The following is a 24,287-nucleotide window of genomic DNA, read 5'->3' as shown; positions in this document are numbered from 1 at the left end:
GATAACAAATAAAAATGAGGTATGAGAAGATAACTATACCATCCACTTTTTACACTACGTATGTGATATTTATCACATTTTGTTAACTAGTATTCTCTAGAGATGGCTCTAGCCGTGCCAGGTTGTGCCTCGTGTCAGGCCCACGTGCTTTGGCCTGGCTTAGGTAGGCCCAACCCATGGCTCGGCCCACGAGTTTTGTGTCGTGCCGTACTGATAAGTGTCATTTGTGTCACTATTTTTTAGGATTTTCTAGTTAGTTTTTTATAATTTTGATATCTTTTTACTTGGTTTTAAACTTTTAATAACGTTGTATTACATTTGTCATGTTTGCGTGTGAAATGTCATTATTGCTCAATTTTGGCTTTTCTTGCATATTTTGGTTGCTTATTGCATTAGATTAAACTTTATTGATTTGTTCTTATACTTAGGAACACTTGGATAAGTTCATTGTTCAAGATTGAAAAAATATAAAACATAAAAGAACAAGTAATGAATAAATGTGCACTTGATTGCAAAGATCGAACTTCAATCTCCTATATATTTTTATCTACAAAAAATTTTGGAGTGATTTTAATTGGATATGAAAGCTTATCTCAAGATCTTTCCAACGACAGGTCACATGCTCAATTCAGATGTAAAATGAGGGAGTTATGTTCATTTAAAGCCGAGCAGTTTTGTCCAGTGCATAGGAGCGGGCGCGCAGTATAAGAGAAGCGCCTGCTCCAAACTTTTTGGAACGATCCCACCTCTTTCTGCTACAACAAAGAGCGCCCATGCACAACCTTTGGAGCGCCTTGCCCGCTCCTATACGTGCTGCTCGACTTTTTGCGGAGCTTCCTAGGCAATTTAGTAATGGATATAAATTTTTTTTTTTTTTTTTGCTCATTTTAGAGGAGGAATTCATTTTTTTCAGTAGTTTTTAGGTTATGTTTAGGTTTTTAGAGAGAAAAACTCTCAATATTTACATAGAGAAAGTGAGAAATACAATTGTTTTCATGAATTTGGGATAATGAAAGGAGGAATTTGATGATTTGAAGATCTTCATCTTATATCAATGAGCATTCTTACTCACTTTTCTCTTTATGCTTTCTTTAATTGCTTTGTTAATTATGTTTGAGTAGATTTCCTTCTAATAGGTGCTGAGTGAATCTTTGTAATGGTTAATTGAGCTATTTGAGATAAATTTGATAATTTGTGTGATTATATTGATCGAATTGATGATGGCATGTTGTTTGTTTTAGATTGGATTGATCTCCCATAACAACAAACTTAATTGCATATTAGTTATAGTTTGACGAATTAGAATTGATATATTTGATTAAATTTTGGGTAAATTTCTTCTATGCACCTAATCAATAAGAGATCTAAGCTAGAAATTTGAGAGATTGCTTTTGAGTGTAATTAATTCCCATTTTAATTCTTTCTTTGCATGATTGATTATTAAATGGATTCTCATTAACTTGTTAATTTATTCAAAGTGGATCTTTGCCTCTAATAGACTTTATAATATCTTGTTCTTTATATGTGTGTTAGTGTAGTTGTAGTGTCCTCTATCCATAAACCGACTTCGGCATAGATTAAGCATTAGATCAAGAACAATCTAACATTACCATTCCTTGTGGTTCGACTCCGAACTTACCACTAGACTTGTATAAGGGTTAGTTTAGGATTATTATTATAAATTTTGTTTGACCGTGATCAGGTTAGTCAACGACCTAATTTCCCCGTATTCACGTACCAGGCCGAAGTTTTCAAAAGGTTGGTCGTGCACGACCCAGGCCCACATGCCATCGTGTCGAGCTTGCGTGCCTAAATAAAAATGCATTGATATTAGCATGCTTTATCGTGCTGGGTCCGGCTATGCCATGCCTTATCATGCATCTCCAAATAAAGGCGGCCCAGGCCTGACTTACACGCACAGTACCGTGCCGTGCTTTTTTCGTGTTGGGTTGTGTCGGGGCTTTACGCCGGCCTGACCCAATGCCGTCATTAGTATTTGCTATCTTATATAAGGTTTTTTTTATATTTACCACACTATATTTGCCAAATGTTTTGAGCATTGTCGACTTGTCATCCATTTTTGCGTTGATGGGGTCCGATTTCATTTCCCCTCTTTTTGCACATTAAACTCTCAATTTTCAACTAGACAACTTTTTTTTTATATAGCTAATGTCTTCAATACTCTAATTTCTTCAAACTGCATCTAAACTTGATTTATGGCAAATTAATTGCAAATAATATAAAAGCCCTTGGTTAATTTTGGATTTTGATTGATTTTTTTTTAAATAAGAAACCAAGTTCATAAAAATAATGAGTACGAGTGAAATCGGGGAATGAAGATGAGAAAAAACAATAGTTATTGACCCCAATTGGACGGAAACTTAGAGTTTAGACGGCAATCAATAACTTGTGGTAAGTTTAAAATATTTGGCAAATATAGGTGGTAAATAACCAATAAAAAAACACCTTAATCCTACACTCTCATTATTGTCATATTAGTAAAATATTAGCAGTTTAAGGTATAATATTTTTTGCAAACTTTTTTATACTTTTATTTCAGGTAGTAAGTAACTAAGTATCACAAAAATCTTTATTATTTTTATTTTCAATTTAGAAAGGGCGAGTGATGAGTTTCTTACGTATATGTTTATAGAAGGGTTTGTATGAAACATCTAGACTAAATATATTGTAAACCCAATAATTTGAATACGTGGAACATCATTACCAAATTAAAAATATATGACATAAATAGGAGTGATTTCCATAAAAATAGTTCAAAGATGCAAAAATTCCCAAATTACATTCCTTTTACAAAAAATTCCCCCATACCGTCCAACTCAACATTTAAATTAATTTTTTTTCTACAATTTACTAGTAAACCGCTAATTAAATTAGGGTTTATACACATATAAACCACTAATTGAATTAGCGATTTAGTTGCTAGGTGAGATAAACTCTACAATTGTATGCACAAATTCTTATAAAACCACTAATTGAGTTAGCGGTTTTATCCTATATGAAACTGATGAATCTATTTTCACTAGTAGAAAAAACTAAATGGCAAGCGGTTCAAACCCCCTAATGGCAAGCGGTTTTGAACCGCATGCTCTTGGGGGGCTTGCCAATTGCCTTTTAAATGGCAAGCGGTTCAGAACCGCTTGCCATTTGTAGAGAAAGGGCAGCGGTTTGGCGCCAAAACCGCTGCCCATTATGCCTGTAAAAAATAATTTTTTTTTTGGTTTGGTTTTCTTCACTTAAATTGTAACACAAACAAAATATAAGTAAAAACATTAATATATTCATTAATTAATTGTTGTAATATTACAATTTCATTAAAAAAAATACAAAAATTAATAATCATGTAACCAATCCCCTGCTCCCCTCGTACTGCCTAACTCAGCCCAACACCAACACCAACTCGTCACTGCCCAGCCGCAATTGACGCAACTCTCACCGCCATCTCTGCCCACCAATTTCAGCATCCCCTGCTCCCACCGCAATCACCGCCAGTCGCTGGCTTTCACACCTCCACCGCACCTAGCAGCCCACACCCACGAGCACCACCAGCCGCGTTAATCTTCCTCTTTTACCCTTCTTCTTCCTTTTATCACTACAACTCCAAAAATTCCCAGAAACTCAATAAAAAATGAACCAAAAAAATTTAAAAAACTCTTCAAACCCAGAAAATAAACCCCATGAAAATTTTAAAAAAATCTCAAAAAACAAAATGAATGAAAGAAAAAGGGAAAATACCTTGAAATCAACCAAAACCCCGATTTTGGCTTGAAATTATGGTTTCAATGGTCAAATTCGACCATGAAAACTCTAGATCTAGAGTTTTCATGGTCAGATTTGACCTAAAAAACTCTAAAATCCACACGCATGCTAGGCGATTGCTAGAATTCGATCAGATTTTTGGATTTTTGGTTTGTTTTTTGCACGAAAATGAGGGGAGGATTGAGATTGAGGAAGGAAAGGAAATAGAAAATAGAGTGAGAAATGGATAGAAAGTAGAGGAAAGGTGCGTGAAAATGAGAGAGGAGAGAGAGTGGCTGCGTGAAAATGTGAAATGAGAGGAGCTAGAGAGAGGTGCTGCTTGAAAGAGGAGAGATAGTGGAGGTAATGAGAGGAGGAAAGAGGCGTGAAATAATACGATGGGTTGGTAGTTTTTTTTTTTACCAATGGCAAGCGGTTTGAGCTATGAACCGCTTGCCATTTACATTTTGGCAAGAGGTTTAGGATGAACCGCTTGTCATTTGCATTTTGGCAAGCGGTTCATCCAAAACTGCTTGCCATTTGCATTTTGGCAAGCGAAATTCAATAACCGCTTGCCATTTGTGGCTGCCCATTTAGTTTATTCTACTAGTGTTTATATATATTTTTATTCCTCGTCCCACGGTCATATTTGTGCTTATTTGAGCTATGCGGAGCTATTTTTATTACTAATATACGTTTTCTAGTGTTTTTGTAGAGTTGGTATTATTTTGTAAGAATTTGCAGATTTATGATAATTCCCGAGCTTATTGAGCCACTACAAAGTCATTGGAGTTTGATCGTATTTATGACCATTCATAAAAAGCTCAAGTACCGAGTTAAAGGAATTTAATTTGGTGATTAAAGGGCTCGATATATAAAGAGTTCCAAAATTTCCCACACAAATTACGGACCAAACAAGAGAAGAAATGGGCAATAAAAGAAGCCACAAAGCCCAGCTTGCAGCTTCAGTTGACCAGGCCTGATCGGGAGGGGCCTGGCCCGGTCGGGTGGACATCTTCAGCATTAGGCTTGCTACAAATTTTTGGCTGCATTCTAGTGCAGCCAAGCTAGCTGCAACAACAATAAATATGAACATATAGTACGTTAAAATGAACATACGTTTTTTTTTCTTCCCTATATCTTAATTCTCTTTCTTCTTCTTCCTTAGCACTATTATTTTTCTCTCTCTTCAGTTTTCCTCTCAATTTAAAATTTTCTCTTTCCTCTTTACCTCACTTCCCTTCAATCTTTAAAGTTTTCTTCTTCTTTATATAAAATTTTGAGTTAGTAATTCGTGTTTTGATGGGTATACTCCTTTCTTTCTAAATCTATGAGTTTCAGATTCAATCATTTGGCTTTATCAAAGAGGAAAGAAAAAATGGAGGAGAGAGAAAGTTGAGGTCAAAGAAAACAATGGAGGTTATATTTTATCAATTTGTAATTGTATTTTGTATGATTTCGTTGATCATGCATGATGATTTATTGTTTGATTATTTGAAATTATTATGAGTTTGTGATGAATATCAATTAAGTTGTTTAATTGTTAATGAATATCAATTGTATTGCTTAATTTGTAGTTATTTTCTCTCTCCCCTATCGTTCTCTCTCTATTTTGATTTCTAATCATGTTACAAATCAATAATTATTTTCTCTATGATGATTCAAGATTAGATTTAAGGTTTATAATCAATTTTTTAGAGTTTCAATAATTACAATCAATCTTGAATATAATTTCTGTAAAAAAAAACTGAATACGTAGGAATTTAAAATGAACATCTTTTACAAAATGAGCATTTAGTACACCGAAAATGAATATTAAATACATAAAAAATTAACATATTTCGACAATTTATTTTATCTTTATTTTTCATTAATAATTATCTTTATTTTTCATTAATAATTATGTACAATGAATTTGAACCTTTATGAAAATCATGTTCATTTTAATATCCTAAATATTCATAACTTTTGGTTACATATTCATTTTATAAGTGTTCATTTTTTAATACTAAATTTTCATTTTTATTAGGTTGAAAGTAAAATATAATACGTTGAAAGTTAAACTATCTTAACATTTATGTTGAAAATCTGAACAATTTATTATGAATATATATGTTTCGTTATTCTTTACGAACATATCTGTTATTGATTATGAACACATATGACATATAGAGTGAATATTATTTATATTTTTAAGTATTGTATTGATGATTATATATTATAAACATTCTAAATAATTATTATGAAGATATTTTGTGATGATTATGAAAATTCTGATTATTTGTTATATTTTAGTGAGTACAGATTAATTGTATTTGTAGAAGACAAAGACTCTGAATTAGTGAAGAAACAACTAAGAAGTGATGAAGAAGTATATGATATGTACAATGGATTTGCCTTTAAGTTGGAGAATTTCTAATGTATATGATCCCAATTTTATGGTTGTATGAAAAAGGTTCATTTCTAATATACTAAATGTTCATTTCTTTTATTTGACATGTTCACTTTTTATTACTGAATGTTCATTTTTATTACTGAATATTCTTTTTTTTTATGTGTTTATTTTTCTAACTAAATGTTCATTTTTAAGGTCGTGGTCTAGCAAATTTATGATTATATGATAATTAGATTCATTTTTAATAAATTATCATTTTCTTGTAACATGTTCACTTTTTAGTATTAAATGTTCATTTTTTTACGTGTTCATTTTTTGTTTTTATATGTTCATTTTTTTTTCATGTTCATATTTTTCAACTAAATGTTCATTTTTTATTTGGGTCGCACTTTTTGGGCTTCACTTGTTGTAGCTATCTTAGCTGCACTAGAGTGCAGCCAAGACCAATTGGTCCATTCTCACGCAAATTTGATTAATTTGTTTTGGTTATTATAGTTTGAGTGGGATTAGAAAACTCCTTTTCCTTTCATATAAAAGGATGGAGTAGTTACATAGGTGGGGGAGGCTTTCATTAGGTAGTTTAGTTTTTCTTTTCTTTTAGTTTTAATTTTCTTTTTTTTTTCTTTTCTACTTTTTCACAAGATTTATTATTTTGTTTTCCTTATTACTTTTATACTATTATTCTCTTTATATTAATTGGTGTAAGTAGTTTTCTTTCTAGGGTTTATGGGGATCTATAAATAATATGAAGGGGTAATTTATTGTTGTTAATTGTCAATGCTAGATTAATTTCCTATTGATTGATTTAATGCTCTGTGACTAGATTTGCGCAGATCTTTTATGCATGAGTTTGACAATATTGATTCGAGATTCGACAGATGAGAATTAATGTTTAGGTCTAGTTTCAATAGGCAGGTTAATTTATAAATGGTTAAGTTGAGATTCGAGAGATGAGATTTAATATCGGTAAATTAATTGTGTGATTGTAATACGTAGCGAAAGCCCTTTATGATCTGATTAATGTATGCATTGATGATTGATTTTTATGTTTTACCCTGGAATATTATTTATTGATGAACCTATGCCCTAGGCCTTTTATTCATTGTTTCTCCTCCTACTTTTATTCTTTCCCACTTTTACTCTTAGTAGTTTAGTTTCCCTTCGATAATAATAATTTGTTACTCTATAATCTAGATTATATTAATTAATTAGGAATAAAAAGACTCGTTTCCCTGTGGATTCGACTCTACTTCCCTATCTATTTTAGTTAGTGGTTTTAGGAATTACTTTTGATTAGGTGATATGACTTTAACCTGTCAGAAATCGCCAATTCAATTAGCGGTTTTGTGTTGATTGAATTTTTTCAAAAAAAAACAACAAACTTGATTATTATGTGAGACGGTATGGAGCGAATTTTTTTTGTAAAAAGGTGTAATTTGGGATTTTGAGCATTATCAATATAAAATACCCATAAATAGTATAGTAATTGCAGATACTAAATTTTGGCAATAATATAAATTATATAATTTAAATCTTGAAAATGATAATACTAATTACGTAGGCTAAAAAGCAAGTAAGTAATTGTAAATTTTCTCAATTCAATGGTGATTGAGATAAAAATAAAGGATATCATTCATTAATTATTACACAACAAATAAACCTCTACCAAGGTTTTAATGGATGTGAAGAATAAGGATGGAAACAAAAGGATATTAATAAATTATACTAGAAATATAGTTAATAAGATATAAAAAGTTAAATAAATAAATAATATTAAATTTCCTTATATATTAATAAATTACGTAAAATTATTTATCAATTAAAAAATTACATTAAAATACGTTAACATAGATAAGAGTTAATGGGGTAGTTTTGAGAATAAAAGTGTGGTCTCGTATGTCAAAAATAAAATAGGGCAAAATGAGACTTATTAAAAAATAAAAACTAGGGCTAAAATATTAGCCATAATTAATTCATATACTTATATATAGTTTTATGATATTTTTTTTATATTTAATTTTGATCTATATCTTTATAATTGATTTATTTTTATCCTAATTTCTTTTATATAAATCAAAGAAATATTTTTTTTATTTAAAGTCTAATTTTTTTAATTAATAATATTTAGTATATAAATCCATATAATACTATAATTAAAATTTTATTAGAAATGTAAAAATGTCGTTTATATTATGTTTATCGAATATTTGGATAAAATATCTAATATTTAATATCAAAATATAATTTTTTTCCTTTTTAATTATTTCAATCTTCTTTCACTATTCATCGTTTTTGAGCCATATGGAAATTAAATTTCAATTCGAATTCTGATTAAATTTTTATTAAAAATGTATAATTTTTTTTATTTTAAATGTAATTAAAAATGTAATTTCATTTGTTGATGACACATAATTAAATTTATTCCAAGACTAATTAAACAATTGTCATAAATCTATAAAAGGAATTACAATAATGTTTCAAACTAAAGTTAAATAAATTACGGAGTAAATTTTTACTATTAAGACTTCTATGGTCGTATCAGATCATTCTCTCATAAATTGGGCGAAATTTAAGAAAGCATATAGAAAGAAGAAATAACAAAGTCAGTGAAAACGGAGTGAGTACTACTTCACCCTATAAATACATTTTATTTTAGTGAAATATCGTGTACACAATTTATATACACACATAATTTAATATTTATGAATAATTAACTTCTTGGAAGGTAAAAGATAGAATAAAATACAACTTGAAAGGTAAAATATAGAATAAGATATTAAATAACACTATAACACCACCATATTTTATATAGATTCGAATCTACCACCTAAAATGGGCGGTGACCATCAAAATAAGTCTTAGGGCCTGTTCATATTTACTTATTTTCAGTTCAGTTCAGCTCCAATCAGTTCAGTTCAGTTCAGTTCAGCTCTAATTAGTTCAGTTCAGTTTAGTTTAGTTCAGTTCAGTTCAGCTCAGTTGTTAATTTTTTTGTTTTAGATGTTTTAGCATATTACAACAACGACAATAATAATAATAACAATAATAACAATAATAATAATAATAATATAATAATAATAATAATAATAATAATAATAATAATAAAATAATAATAATAATAACAATAATAATAATAATAATAATAATAATAATAATAATAATAATAATTATTATTATTTATAGTTGAACTCATTGACAAAATGAGAGTACGACACACAACAATTACTAGCTTTCATAATCGGTTAGTTATTCGTCTTCTTCTTCTTCATTAAGTTGCTCCATTACCTCGGCATTCCTCTGAATTGACTCACAAATCTGATCAGTTATTTGGTTTCGTACACTATCCATAGCTGCTTTTCTGTTATCATCGTACATAGTATGATCTTCTGTTGGTCCCATGACTTCAACTTGGTGCGTGAATGGAATCCCTAGTTCATGTAAACGAACAAAATTGTGTAGAGTACAACAAGCAACGATTGACTACAGTAAAATATTGAAGAATACTTTTTATTTATATATATATATATTTAAAATATAATACACAAAAATTTAATAATTTAAAATATAATAATTAAAATACAGAGATATTTTTAAAATACTTTTATATTTTTCACAATCCACTATATATATTATCATTAATTTTCATATATTTTTATGCATTTTAATTTTTCAGTTCAGTTCAGTTCATTTCAGTAAATATGAACATGCCCTTAATCTATAAGTATGTGCATCCTTCAAGGAATATAAAGTTTTTAATTCAAAGGACACATTTGTGTTGTCAATCCATCAATTCAATCAATTTGTGTCAATCGATCAATTTGTGTCAATCTATCAATATGATCAAGGTAAAGCCACATTTGTGTCTATCCATCAATTTGATCAAGGTATAGATAGAATGCCTCCTCAAAATTAGAATTTTTTTTCTTTATTAGTTTACCCTTGGGACTCCGTAATTTTTTATTTCAACTGGACATTAAAAAGTTTATTTTCACGTACCAATGATATGATTTCAATGATATGATTTTATCAATTGTTTATCATCAAAATCAGTTTTGATAATAAATGGAGAGTAAGATTTGTGTTAGAAAAAGCATTAATTTAACCATTGGCTTACACTATTATCACCTTTGATAACTTTTTTTTGGCAAAAACACACAAATACAAAGAGCCCATCACAACTTACATATATAGCGATTTAGGGGGACTAACTTGTCCACTTCAAATATATCGATCATGGTAATTAAAAACAAAAGTCTACAATATTTTTTCCGGTCAATTAATATTCAATTAAGTAATATTACTTATCAAATTTGACCAATCTTTCTAGTGGGATTACTTATTGTAGTTTGTAAAAATAATAAAAAAATAATAAAAAATAAATTAAAGTCCGTATTTGATATCAAATTTGACCAATTTTCCAAACAAGAAAAGCAATATCAATGAAATGTAGTTATTCAATTGGATTGAAAGGCATAGTTAAATTAGATTTTCTAAAAATTGATAAGTTGATCATGAGACAAGACTAACATGAGGTATTGATGGTGTAGGGGTAAAAGTCACCCATATAATTTATACCTACTTTAATGTGGCCTACTTGTACAGAAATATGACACTAAAAAGAACATAAATGAGTTAAAACCATACATTATAATTACCATGGTTTATAAGATTTATTAGATAATATAAATTTAATTGAAAAGGGTTCATCAGCATGGTTATGAGTTTATGACCCACATCAAACTAGCATGTAGGAAATTTGGCAAATTTCATGATTTCTTGATTAATTATATGTCATTTTGTATTAAGTGGTCCATATTATTATCATAATTATATATGATCTTACATTATTACTGTTCATTTAATTATATTGATCCAATAAAGTCCCCTCAAAAAATATTGGACCAATATAATAAATAAAGTAGTATTCAATTGAAGAATGATCTACGTACATTCGAAATATTTGTTGATTGCAAATAAACTAATTGTCAATGACATCCTTTGTGGTCATATACATCATTCGGATCTATGCACACAACACTCATACACTTTATAATGCATAGGGCTCATTAAGGGATGAGTAGGACCAAGATTATACATAATGGTAGGCTACATCATTCTCTTATCTCTTCAAACTAAAACCCTGGAGCACAAAGCTCTCATGCTAGCATTTAAACGACATGTACGCGTGACATAGTGTGTGTTATTTTATGCTCTTGATATATGAAATATTTTTTTTGGTAACAGAAGTGGTATACAATGAGAAAAGTGAAATACGTAACCTTTTAATTTCTATGAGTGGTTTGTTGAATCACCTATATATGCTAGCTAGTATATATATGAATTTGACATAATAATGTGATATCAACTATTGGAGTAATACCAATTTTTTCTTTTTGAAAAGGTAAATTTTCATTGAAGAAAAAGTTGTACAATACCACAATCAACATTTCCCTAAACAAAATCAGATCTAAAAACTATAATAACCTTCTCCTCTAAAATATTTAAAAATATACAGTGGATGATATACTTCCTCCGTTAAATATTAATTGCAACAAAGAAATTTTTTATATCTCACAAAAATACCCCTTTTTTGTAATTAATATTTAATGGAGGAAGTATATTCTATTTATAAATCACTAGGAATGATGAATGAACTTTAATGTAATGCATTTTTCTAGTGTATATGGAGATTGTTGTCTTGAAATAATTGTCATATTTGAGATTGGTCATGAACAACATGCATGCATCCATCATAAAAAATAGACAATTTTTACATAACATTTATACATCCATTTAAACTTTTTGTTAACTTGACTCAAAAACACTATAAAAAGAGTAAGAGACTAAAAAAAAAAAAAAACTCAAACTAGCTAGCTTACTACAACACTCTTGATGTAGCATATTAAAGCTAACAACAAAAACTATAATAAATAATGAATAGCTCAACAATAGCCAACAAATTTCCAAAGAAATTAAACTATCTTCGACCTAAAATCCTAGCAATTGAGAGCCCGAGAAGTACAATATAAAAAGAATGAGGAGAAGAGACAATAAAACAACATTGATATCAACTAACATAAGTATGGTTAAATGAGTCTAACAAAGTGAGACATATGAAGGTTTTATTGAGATTAATAAAGGTTAGAATAAAGATTAAAGGTGCCTAATGAATTGCACTTAAAAAGAACTAAAATCCAGACTATCCAGTTGTGTACAAGTATTAGGAGATTTGTTTCCTTAATTGGTGATGTTTTTCCTAAAAGTGATTCGCAATAGATATAGTTATGTTCATAATTTGAGTTAATTAATTATCAGCAAAAAAAAGGGAAAAAAAAGAGTAATGTAAAGAGATCGTGAGAGTTCTTACCAATTGTGTGAAGTATAGTTCTTTGAGAGTACTCAAACAGTCCAACAAGCAAGTGAAATTCTTCATGTAATTCGAACTTTTGATTAATAAAAAACGAAGGGAGTATTATGTTGTTTTATATGCAAGTATAAATAACTTAATAAATATTTTTTTTAATTGAATATCAAGTTTTCACTCTCTTAAATAATCACCTAAGACCCATTTTTTGTTATGCTACACCGTACCAAATAACGAAGTGTGTAGTTGGTTTATCTTAAGCTTATATACAATAATCCTAGTAATGACAGTTCTTGGAAGTGAGAATGCTCTTATATATCCTTCGCTCTAGACTCAACTATTTCTAAGAATTTGACTACTGATTAGGGGATTTTGCTCCCACCAATCGGAATGCGCCACGTGGGCCAACCAGGTCCTGCCAAGTGTCTCCAGTTGGACCTCTCATGGCTTGCCACGTGGCACACGCTTATTCGTCCACCCTGGACCTATTATGTCATGACACGTGGCATACTCCATGCCTAATGGAGAAGTCGGCCACCTAGGCCCAACTTCCGAGGGAAGCCCAATCAGCCCAAGGTTAACCTAAACCTAGGATTGACACGTTTCCCGAGGTTATAAATACCTCCCTTAATCCTCATTAAGGGGGATTACGCAGATTACACCCATTAAACACTCTCACCTAGAGAGACCCAATCACTTTAATTTCCGCATTAATTACTCCTTAATCAAGTACTAACTTGACCGTCGGAGGCGGATCTCCAATCATCCGGAGCATCCGTTTGTTTTGCAGGTACAGGCGTCCGGTTCCAGTCTCGGAATTGTAACTCTCCCGCAGGACATCAGAAAACCCCGAAACATTTTTGGCGCCGTCTGTGGGGAGAGTACTTCTGAGATGGCATCCACGTTTGTACCGGCTCCTGAAGAGAGTTGTCCCCTGGACGACCCTCTAGTTCAGTCGGACCACGATACTGAGAATGAATTTGAAGTTGAAGCTCACACAGCTTCAGACGGGACCCTAAGGGCCCGACGTACCCGTCATACCGAAAGGAGGGAACGTGAACATCTTCAAACTGGAAGTGAGCCAGCAGGCGCACCGCCTATTCGGCAGCAGCCGACTGATGGGTCTGCTCCCATCACAAGGAACGAACTCATGACCTTCATGAGGGACTTCAAGGGAGAAATTCAAGAGTTGATCAACAAGAAGCCGCCTGCTCTGGACAAGGAGCAGTCGGCTAAGAAACCCTCCACTTCACGGAAGAGGAAGTCAGTTCAAGGGCGAGAGGCAACCCCTCATCCTAAATCTAGGAAGTGGGAGCCGCCTGCCCTTGATTTCACAAAATACCGTTTTCCTACTCCAGGAAAGAGGAAACCTGTTCGTCATATTCAGGCGGACGGGTCGAGGAAAACATACACAGATGCTCGGCTACTGCTAGAGCAGAAGAAGAGTGACCGATTGTCAGAGTCGGCCTCTACTTCAAACTTCCAAGACAGTCTGCGCAATACCTCGATGAGGCATACTCAGTTGTATCATGAGAGTCAGTCAGGCGGCACCTCCCGTTAGTCCGGCTTTCATAGCGACCAGGCGGTACCAAACTTACCGTTTGTACCGCAACAACAGTATTTTTTGCAGCCACCTCCGTTTGGTGGACATGCAGCAAAAAATGTCCAACCTATGGACTGGCAGCTACAGTTGCTTAGACTTGGCGAACAGCCGTCGGCCTTCTCTAAGGAAATTACTGAAGCCGCTCAGCCGGCCAAAGTGAAAAATGTATTAGTAGGCGCCTATGACGGCACTACTAACCCAGAAGACCATCTGATGGCATTCACCAACCTGATGTACCTTCAAGGGTTGGATGATCCCACTTGGTGCAAGTGTTTCCCAGCGACTCTCAAAGGAATCGCACAACAATGGTTCGGCAACCTGCCGACTGGTTGTGTAAATAACTTCAGGACGCTTGCTTATTTATTCACCTCCAACTTCGCCATGAACATCCTTGCGAAGAAGACGACCCTTGATTTAGGAACGATTCAGCAGGGCGAGAAGGAGGGGCTTCGTTCTTACATCAGGCGGTTTAACCTGATGAGAATACAGATTCAAGGGTTACCGGATGAAGTAGCCTATACTGACTTTTTCAGAGGTCTCAAAGACGGGTCGACCTTCAAATTTGATTTGGTCCGAAAGAGGGTGGCGACTCTTCAAGAGGCCTTGATTGAAGCGGAAACCTATATACAGGCGACTGATCTTTGTAGTACGGTAAAACAGTCAGACGGGAAAAGGTCCGACAAAAGAGAAGGACGACAGAAACAGTCGTCAAACAAAGATGAGAAGAGAAAAGAGGTATGGGCGGCTGATTCCTCTAAACAGCTGACCCAGAAGAAGAAAAAAGAATTCAAACCATACTCCCCAAAGTATGCGTTTAACAAGGATAGCCAATTTATCCTAAAGGAAATCAAGGGACGGATCTCAATTGAGAAGCCGGTCCCCATGAAGGGTTCTGCAAACAACCGGAACCAAGAAAAATTCTGTGATTATCATGAGGATGTTGGTCATCACACCAATGAATGCATCAGTCTCATGCGGTATCTGGACCGCCTGGCTGAGCAAGGTGATCTTGACACTTATGTCAAGAAATCTACGGGGAACACTTCCTCGAAAAAGCAGTTGGCCAAAAAGAATCAACAGGCCGACAGCTCCGATACAGATGATGCAGTCGTCTACACCATTGCAGGCGGCTTCTCAGGAGGCGGCCCCACTATTAGGGGCAACAAAGACAATATCAGACGGCTAGATGTAAATTCCGTTCACCAAGAACGGCCCTCCAAATATTCATTTCCTGAGATTGTCATCACTGAAGAAGATCTAGGAGGGGTAAGAGGGCCGCATGACGACCCTATCGTTATTGAATGTAAAGTGGCCAACCAGAGAGTTGGCCGAATCCTCATAGATACCGGAAGCTCCTCAGATCTCATCAGTAGCAAATGTCTGTCGAAACTAAAATATCAGACTGATTGCATACATCCGGCACCCCACCCTTTAGTAGGGTTTGGAGGAGGAGTCGTCCACCCAGTGGGACGAGTGGATTTACCCATCCGCCTGGGTGAAAAAGGGGAAGGACGACACATGGTAGTCCGGTTCCTGGTAGTAGAAGAACTCTCGGCCTACAACATGATTCTGGGACGACCAACCCTGAATAATTCCAAGGCTGTTATAATCCCATCTCTTATGTTGCTCAAGTTTGAGAGGGATAATGGAACAGTCGGGTCCCTAAGGGGAGATCAGAGGATGGCCCGAGAGTGCTATCTCTCGGATGTCAAGCCCACTGTTATGGCCGCTGGGCCGAGTGGTGGAAAAATAGACCTTGACAATGTCAAGGAGAGTGCGCCTGTTCAAGAAGCAGGCGGCAAGAAGAGAAAGACATCCCAGACGGGGGCCGCAAGAAAAGACAGAAAATAGCAATCATTGGCAGAGGAGCGGTCGGATGAATTCCGCCCTCAGCCAACTGGTGAGCATACGGACCTGATCTTAGATGACTCGCGTCCTGACAGAACAATCAAAGTTGGGACGACTGCTCTAAGGGTCCTGGGTGACGACCTTCACAAACTATTGAAAGAATACAAGGACATCTTTGCATTCGAAGTCCATGAAATGCCAGGCATCAGTCCTGATCTGGCGGTACATAAACTGGTCGTGGATCCGAAAAAGAAGCCGGTAAGGCAGAAGAAGCGGAACCATGGCGAAGAAAGAAGTCAGGCGGCAGCCGCCGAAGTTAAAAAATTACTTGATACAGGGTTCATTCGGCAATGTTACTTCCTAGACTGGGTTGCAAATGTGGTGCTTGTTAAAAAGCCGAATGGCACCTGGCGAATGTGTGTAGACTACACAGACTTAAACAAGGCGTGCCCCAAAGACAGTTACCCTCTGCTTAAAATTGATAACCTGGTCGACTCAACAGCCGGCCATGCTTTGATGAGCTTTATGGACGCCTACTCTAGTTTCCATCAAATTCCTTTATGGAAGAAAGATCAGGAGAAGACAGCCTTTGTCACTGATCAAGGGTTATACTGTTACACGGTCATGCCGTTTGGTCTTAAGAATGCCCCGGCCACTTTCCAGCGAATGATAAACACTGTGTTCTTTGATCAGATTGGGAGAAATGTCGAGGCATATATTGATGATATGATTGTCAAGTCTAAACTTCAGAAAGATCATCTGTCGGACCTCCGAGAAACTTTTGCCATACTCAGGCGGCACCATGTCATGCTCAATCCCAAGAAATGTGTCTTTGGAGTTGAGTCTGGGAAATTTCTCGGATTCCTTATCAATCAGAGAGGAATAGAGGCAAACCCTGAGAAGGTGCAGGCGGTCATCGACATGCAGTCGCCTCGTACCATCCGAGAGGTTCAGAAGTTAACAGGTTGTCTGGCGGCCTTGGGAAGATTTCTAAGCCGATCAGGCGACAAATGCTTATACTTTTTCCAGGCAATTAAGAAGAAGACAAGGTTTGAATGGGGGCCGGATGCTGAGGCGGCCTTCCAGAAATTGAAAGTTCACTTGCATTCCTTGCCGAGGCTGGTCAGCCCTTTACCCAAAGAAGTACTTTACATGTACCTGGCCGTCTCTGATCATGCGTTAAGCGCTGTTCTTCTTGCTGAAAGAGACGGCTGTCAGCTCCCGGTCTACTTTGTCAGTCATGTACTGAAAAATGCCGAGTTGAGGTATCCCTTAGTGGAGAAATTTGGTCTTGCACTCTTCATGGCTGTTAAAAAATTGAAGCCCTACTTTTTGGCACATGCAGTCGTCGTGTATACAGATCAACCTATCAAGCGGCCACTGACCACCATGGACTCGTCAGGCTGAATGATCAAATGGGCCATAGAAATACAGAGCCTCAAAGTTACTTTCGAGCCTAGAAAAGCAGTGAAGGGGCAAGCCTTTGCTGACTTTATTGTTGAGATGACTCGTCCCCCTGATTCTCGAGATCCAGACCAAGTCTGGAAGGTATATGTGGATGGAACCTCTACATCAAATGGTTGTGGAGCAGGCGTCATATGTCAGTCGCCAGAGGGCGACATGTACGAGTATGCTCTACGCTTCAGTTTTCAGGCCTTAAACAATGAGGCAGAATATGAAGCTTTACTAGCTGGAATCCGCATGTGCAAGGCGGCAGGGGCACGAAAGATAGACGTCTGTTCCTATTCACAATTGATAGTGAGTCAGTATAATGGCGAATACGAAGCAACCCATCCGGCCATGATCAAGTATTTACAGGCGGTACGACAGGCGGTCGGATCCCTTGAAGATTTTCGTCTGACTCAAGTGCCGAGATAAGAAAACAACCAGGCGGATGCACTTTCAAAATTAGCATCATCCGCTTCTTGTGATACTCCTCGAACTGTTTTTTGGGAAGTAATGAAGAAGAGAAGCATTGAGGAAGACCCTATTGGAATCCTAGACAGAAACTCAACCTGGATGGATCCAATCAGGGCATATCTGACAAACGGTACCCTGCCGGATGATCATCAACAGGCGGCAGCACTGAAAAAACGAGCAACCAGTTTTGAAATGATAAAGGGAGAACTGCACAAAAGGGGGTACCTTCAACCCTTCTTGAAGTGTGTTACTCCAGAAAAGGGGCGAAAGATACTAGACGATCTTCACTCTGGTTACTGTGCTTCCCATATAGGCGGTAGGACGCTTGCTCAACGGGTAAGGCGGCAGGGCTACTTTTGGCCTACTTTAGAAGCAGATGCAATGGAGATGGTGAAAAAATGTGACAAGTGCCAAAGGTTTGGCAAACTAATTCACCGTCCGGCTACTGACCTCACTACCATTCATAGCCCACTACCGTTTGCTAAGTGGGGCATGGATATTCTGGGTCCATATACGCCTGCTACAGGCGGAAGGAGGTACATACTTGTTGCAGTCGACTACTTCACTAAATGGGTAGAGGCGGAGGCTGTAAAGGGAATCAAGACGAAGGATGTAATTTCATTCATTTGGAAAAATGTCATCACTCGGTTCGGGGTTCCCATGTCTATGGTTTTTGATAATGGTCCCCAATTTGAGACGCTTGTTCTCAAAAGCTGGTTGGGTGACCAAGGAATTGCACACTACTTTGCATCTGTCGACCGTCCACAAGCAAACGGCCAAATAGAAGCCTTTAATAAAATCATCTCAGACGGTCTCAAGAAAAAGATTGAACGAGCAGACGGCCTATGGGCGGATGAATTACCACATGTTCTCTGGGCCATTAGGACGACTGAAAAAGGGGAGACTGGAGAAACTCCATTCCTCCTAACTTATGGTGCGGAAGCTGTTCTTCCAATAGAACACTACGAGCCGACTCTTCGAGTAATGCTATATGACGAAGAGGCAAACTGGGAAGCCATGCGCCTGGCATTAGACTCACTCCCTGAAAGGAGGGGCAATGCTGTCTTGCGCCATGAAATTTACCGCCTGAGAATGACTAGGTCATACAACAAAAAAGTACACAGGCGTCCACTCAAAGTGGGGGACTTTGTACTTAGAAAAATGGAAGCAGTTGGTAGGGCTAATGAGTCTGGCAAACTAACTCCCAACTGGGAAGGACCCTACCGAATCTGTGAAGAGGTCAGGGACGGTACCTACCGTCTGGAAATACCAGACGGCCAACCGTTGCCTCGAACTTGGAATGTAGATAATCTTAAGAAATATTTCTTTTGAATGATGTAAATAGTCAAGGGCTACTTAATAAAAGTTTGCTGTTTCATTCAATTTTGTACTAAGAGGGGCACGCCTACTAACAAACAGTCGGCTACTCTCCATATTTAGTTTTCATTTTTACCTAAGAGGGGCATGCCTACTGACAAACAGTCGGCTACTCTCCGTGTTTAATTTTTATTCTTACTTAAGAGGGGCACGCCGCTTGTTTCACTCAACCGGCTACTCTCTCATAATACAGTTCACCAAGAACTATCAAAGGCTCATGGCTAAAATGATCAGACCAGGCGTCAAGCCAACTGATCAAAATATAAAAATTCAATTCGACCTGTCCCAACGTTATAGCAGGCGTCCGACGGCATCCATCCGGATGAAATTCGTCGCAGAGAGCAGCTCCCTTTTGGGTGGAACATTGTTCTATAAAATCATTACACGACACCTATACGGCTGTCTAAACAAGACAACCACGTAGCTGTTTCCCGGACAAGGATACCTCTCACTTAACTGACTAATCAGGTCAAATAAGTGTTCGCAGTAACCATCCGTGTCAACCAACCGACTGGACTACTTGGGATAAGAACAGTCGGTATCTTATGAGTTGATAGCCAACAAACATTGGCGAATAAAGGGGAGCAACCGGTACCCACCGCTTGAAACCTCTACTACTCAGTCACTCGGCGACTAGGTAACAATCATGTTTACTTGGTCACTCCTTAAAAATTTAGTATGAAACTAAAAAGGTGTTCATACAGCACCTGTTCACACTAGATTAAATGTGGCGGGGAACAGTCGACCTAGATTGCCTAAAGTCTCTAGCCTAAAAACATGACAAGTAGGAAACCACTTTCCTACTTAGTTAATTTTACAAATGACAGGACCGCCTACCTAAAGGGGATCCAGTCTTTAAAATGGGTCGAATACCGATTGGATAAATGGCCGACTGATCGCCTAGCCTGGAAACAGACAACCAGTCGTCCAGGGGCATAGGCGGCGTGACTAACTATCCGTACATGTCTGCAACTATCGGCCATGTAAAACAGTCGGTATAGTGTGCAATTAGATATCAGAATATTCAATACTTAAACAAATTTGAAGCAAAACAAAAACATTCATTAAAAGGAAGCCGGTCATTAAAGACCGGCCAAATATTCAGAGCCCCGGCCCCCTGGCCGGGTAAATACAAACAAACGACACGCAGGCCGTGGAAAGAAGACATAAAGCTTAAGAAGGGGGCAGATCTTCAATATTAGCAGCTGCCGCCTGGTCAGCACTCTTTTTGCTGGACTGGGCTTCATCTGCATCCTTCTTCGATGCATTACCCCCAAGCGGCACAAGCGCCACTACCGGCTACTCCTCCTCCTCCAACGCCTCGTCCTCAGCAGCCGCCAGGATCTCTTGATTATATCTATCAGAACACTGGCGGTACGTTTTTTCCCAGGAGGCAAAGTCGGCATTGGGGAAGAGGCGGCCCCAAGTCATGCGCTCGATTTGAGCAGAGTCTTCCATCATCTCCCGGACCAGCTCTTTCTTTTCTTTCTCGGCCTTTTCCGAGAGCTCCTGAGTAAGACTCTTTTCCTGGGTCACCAGGCGTTCCTTAACAGCCGCCAAAGATTTCTCCAAGGTGTCGTATGAGGACATCTTTTGGCGAAGAGGTCTCAGCTCGGCCTTGAGATTGTTGATGGTCGCCTCCAGCTCACTATTCCTCTTCTGGGCCGCCTCTAACTGAGCCCGGATAGCGGCGGTAGCCTGCGCCTGATAATAAGAATATCAATTGTCAGAACCTCATTTTGGGCAATTTGAAACATTGCCTTATCACAGTCAGAGGCGGCCATAGCTTTTGCAGCCTTTACCTCTTTGTTCTTCCTGTCAAGCGGCTTACGGAGGCCGTTTACTCGGAGCAGGGCCTAAGTAAAAAGGGGAACATGCGTCAGTTTCCAAACAAAAAAAAAAAAAAAGAGAGAGAGAGGCGTCCTGGAATTCAAATACTCAAAAATATGTTAAGTATACCTCAGCAAGGACTCCTGCAATCCCGTCTAGGTCAAGGGTGCCGACACCCCTGACCGTCTCCCTTTCAGCTGGAGGAACGGCCTTGATCATAGACTTGGCCACCTCGACCAAGTCAGGCTCCTGAGGGCCGGCTGCATTAAGCATAGACAAACGGATTAGACCTAGTAAAGAAGGGAGCAAGTCTAAAATTTACAAGGACAACTTCATACTTCTAGGCGGCCCAATTGAAGTTTTGGAAGGAGGGCCGGCTGTTTCTCAGCCGCCGCATGTTTCCTGGCAGAACCAGGAGAGCTCGCAACAGTCGTCCTCCGGGCCTTGGAGTCCGGCTGTTGGGAAGAAGAAGCTCTTGGAGCGCCCGTCTAAAAAAGAAGAAAATAGTCAGTATATGCATAAACACAACTCCAAAAAGAGAGTGAAAGGTTCGAAGCCCACCAAGGGTTCCCCCTTGTTGGGGGAGTCGGTTGAAGACTGTTGCATGATGGAGGCCCGCAACATGGTCGCCGCAGTCTTGGAGGCGGTAATTTTGCTCATGGCGTCCGCTGCAAAAACAAATAGCAAAGTTAATAAAAGTCATAACAGAAATGCATGGAACAACAGAGTATTCGACAGGCCGGCTACCTCTTGAGCACCAACTGCTGAGGCCACAGGCGGCCAAAAAGTACTCGTCGTAGAGCCATTTGAAGCTCGGGACGCAGTGCAGAGGTACTTGCTCTCGTACCCCTGAAGTAGAGTTCACCTTCGACTCTACTTTGAAGAGTCCTTTATCTAGGATCTCTTTCTTAGCCTTGGGGGGAACAGGCGGCATGCTGCGGCCGCCTGCAAGAAGGGGCGGATTCCTGTTCCACCTGTTGAAGCGCCTGTTCAGCTCTGTGTCTGAACTCTCAATGATAAGGAAGGTGCTCCGCCAGTCCTTCCATTTGTTTGCTTTACCTCTTGTCATGAGGTAGCCCCTGTGGCTCGTCAATTGATACCAGCCGGTACCGCCTGCCTTAGGGGTCCGGCTGAGGTAGTTCATGTGGGCGAAAGCCTCAAAGTTCGGCTCCACCCCGTGCAGTTCGCACCCGGCCACATAGCCGAGTACGTTGACCCAGGAGTTCGGGGCTAACTGCCATAACCCCAACTCATACCCATCCAAGATCCGTTGAACAGCCGGATGTAGTGGGAAGTGCATCCCAGCCTTGATGGCCGCCTCGTAGCAGCCAAAGCAGGCGCCATCATAACTAGTACCAGCCGGCCAGACGACTGTGTCTTCTGGATCCGGCACGAACACTAAAAAGCCGGGGCCCATTGTGTGGTTTGCTATAAAGCTCCCCACTTTTTCTTGCATGGCCGTGATCCGGCCCCGAGGTACCGTGCAGTAGTAGGGGGTATTTTGCTCTTGGTGAGAGGCGGATGGCTCCGCCCAATTGTCCCCCTTCTCAACTGCGTGAGAAAGCCTCGCCTCTTGTAGGCGACTGTTTTTCTCTTCTGTGTCCAGAGAAGCATGGCCAGAAGAGCTAGACTCGGATTCGTCCTCTGACGAGTCCGAAGAGGACGACTCCTCCCCTCTCCCAGAGGGGCCCGCCTCCTCTCCTTTAAAAGGAGCAGGAGAGAATGTAGAATTGTCAACTGTAAAATGGGAAGGGGTCACTTTGACTCCTCCCTCAGAACTGCCGGCTTTCAATCCGCTTTGTTTCACTTCCACATCTGGCGCCTGGTCAGATGTTTCACTAATCGGCACCCGGTGGGAGGAGCCGTCTGAGTTCGAGATCCTAGCCGTCTTTTTTGTTCTGGCCATCATGTTTTGCATAGACACAGATACAGTCGGACTTTGTATAAAGGGCAAAGATAGGTCCAGAAAAGGGCAGGCGACACTCCTAGTCCTAGATTCAGCCGTCCCCGGTGACCGGCTGATCGCTAACCTAGGTCGTGTCGTGTGTTTCCGTGGTGCCATTTCAAAAAAGAATAAAGTAAAGAGAAAATTAAGAGTAAGAGAACCGACGGTTACCTGAACGAGTGACGATTGATGAAGTTCTAAAAATCCTTTGCAGTCGGCTTGTCAGAGCAGGCGGTAGGCAGAAAGGGTCCAAAATGTCAGAGCAAGTTCAGGGGTCCGAATGTTCTCTCACAAAGTTCTCAAGTGTGAAAATGACCGAAGGCAACACTCCCTTATATAGGCGAAGTGAGAAGGCGAAGGGTCACTTCCGGAATTCAAAATTTGGGCGGGAGAATCTCTCGGCCTTTCGCCGAGTGACACCTGTAGCAGGCCGTCGCCTGTTACAGGGCGACACCTGTCACAGGTAACACGTGACCAGTCACGTGCCACCTGTGAGGGGCAAATGATTAGGGGATTTTGCTCCCACCAATCGGAATGCGCCACGTGAGCCAAGCAAGTCCTGCCAAGTGTCCCCAGTTGGACCTCTCAGGGCTTGCCACGTGGCACACGCTTATTCGTCCACCCTGGACCTATTATTTCATGACACGTGGCATACTCCATGCCTAATGGAGAAGTCGGCCACCTAGGTCCAACTTCCGAGGGAAGCCCAATCAGCCCAAGGTTAACCTAAACCTAGGATTGACACGTTTCCCGAGGTTATAAATACCTCCCTTAATCCTCATTAAGGGGGATTACGCAGATTACACCCATTAAACACTCTCACCTAGAGAGACTCAATCACTTTAATTTCCGCATTAGTTACTCCTTAATCAAGTACTAACTTGACCGTCGGAGGCGGATCTCCAATCATCCGGAGCATCCGTTTGTTTTGCAGGTACAGGCGTCCGGTTCCAGTCTCGGAATTGTAACTCTCCCGCAGGACATCAGAAAACCCCGAAACAACTACTGTAATTGAGCCGGTCCAATATGATTTTTGTTTTTTAATAATAATAATAATAATAAAATCTATAATCAGACCATATTTTCTCACTTATCTTGTGGTAACCATATAATCTCACTATAGTATATTAGTATGACATTGTTAATAAGAATCAGATCAGATTTTCTTTGACATTATATGGAAGTAAAAGCTGTTACACTATTTAAATTGTTGTACTCCATAACATCATTTAACATGCATGTATCATTA

The sequence above is a fragment of the Chenopodium quinoa genome, unplaced genomic scaffold (assembly GCF_001683475.1).
Source record: "Chenopodium quinoa cultivar QQ74 unplaced genomic scaffold, ASM168347v1, whole genome shotgun sequence".
In the NCBI taxonomy this organism is placed as follows: domain Eukaryota; kingdom Viridiplantae; phylum Streptophyta; class Magnoliopsida; order Caryophyllales; family Amaranthaceae; genus Chenopodium; species Chenopodium quinoa.
The sequence above is the reverse complement of the archived record's forward strand: the minus strand, read 5'-3'. Positions refer to the sequence as shown.